Source organism: Octopus bimaculoides, chromosome 8 (genome assembly GCF_001194135.2).
Source record: "Octopus bimaculoides isolate UCB-OBI-ISO-001 chromosome 8, ASM119413v2, whole genome shotgun sequence".
NCBI lineage: Eukaryota > Metazoa > Mollusca > Cephalopoda > Octopoda > Octopodidae > Octopus > Octopus bimaculoides.
In genome coordinates, this window is record NC_068988.1 from 14,174,737 (window position 1) to 14,176,296 (window position 1,560).

A 1,560-nucleotide genomic window follows, 5' to 3' on the forward strand; every position below is an offset into this window, starting at 1 on the left:
ATATATATATATATATATATATATATATGCATGTATATACATATATATATCCACATACATATACATACATGCATACACATACATACATACATACTTACATATATACATACATACGCACATACATACGTACATACACACATTTAAATAGATAGGTCTTAGAATTACATTCGACAGACGAAGAAAATAAACTGAATATAGAAATTCAATCATACAATGAACGTGCCAAGGTACCAAGGTGCCAAAGTGCCAAAATGCCAAAGTACCAACGTGCCAATGTGCTATAGTAAATAAACTAAAAGAGTTATCCGTCGGTGTCGATGATGAGTATTTCACTTTTCCAACGAAAAGAACGACTATTCTATAAGAATCAGAATATTCATTTTCGAAGGGATTCTTGCTTGGCTTAAATAATTTGTTTCGCAGTTACCAGGTTTGGGATTTACCTGACTTCGACAAATCTTGACTAAATATCATCTACAACAAGATGTTTTTTTTTACGACTGTCTAAAGAACTAATACAGAATCAAGTGTTTTTTTTTTTCTGAAAGACAGTTAAATGTATTTATAAGGAGAAAAATATTGAAAAAACTGGCTAACAAACGAGGAGGGTACAGTTCTATATTTGAGAGATGAAGAATTGTGTATATTATTTACATTATTTACATTTGACGGGTATTTGTCCTCATCTTGTTTGTTGCTAACAACAACAATAATAATAATAATAATAATAATAATAAACACTTTCAATACAGTAACCATAAGAGCATCACAGCAAACCACAGCACATACCCAGGGCACACAGAGCTGGGCTCGGTCGTGAAGTGAAAGCACGTTATAAAAATAAAACTACTGAATAATAATAATAATAATAATAATAATAACATCGAAAAATACTTTAGGAATGAGAACCCAGGTTCGAAATTTCCCCAGGAAGCCTGAAGAAGGCTGGGGGGTATATCAGCCGAAACATTGTGTTAACAACAAACAAGATGAGGACAAATATCCGCCAAATGTAAATAATGTAAATAAACGAGGAGGGTATGAAATGGTCGTGGGATGTGCTAAAAATAACAGCTATATATCCCTTAAATCACGTACCAAAATAATTTTTTTCCTGTATAATCGTATTAATTCTCGTGTGTAGCACACAAATTTGTAAGAATTTTCTGAAAATTGCAAAGGGTAAAATTGTCATGAAGGATTATATGGCGTACTTAAAGCAAAATGCCGCTGAAGTTTATATATCGGTTGCATTGGCTCTGACATCCGCGGCAGGTGAAAGAACGGAAATGTGAAACTCAGATGAAAGGGGATTAATGTTTAGGGGATTAGATGAGATATGATAAAACTTTAAAATATGCATTGAGTATTATTTTTTACCCCTTTTTCGCATCAGCTTTCATTTAATAAACATATATGTACACACGCACACACACACGCACATACAAACATACACAAGCACAAAGTACATATACGCACATATTATATTCTTTTAGTCTTTTACTTGTTTCAGTCATTTTCACAGCGGCCATGCTGGATCAATATATATATATATATATA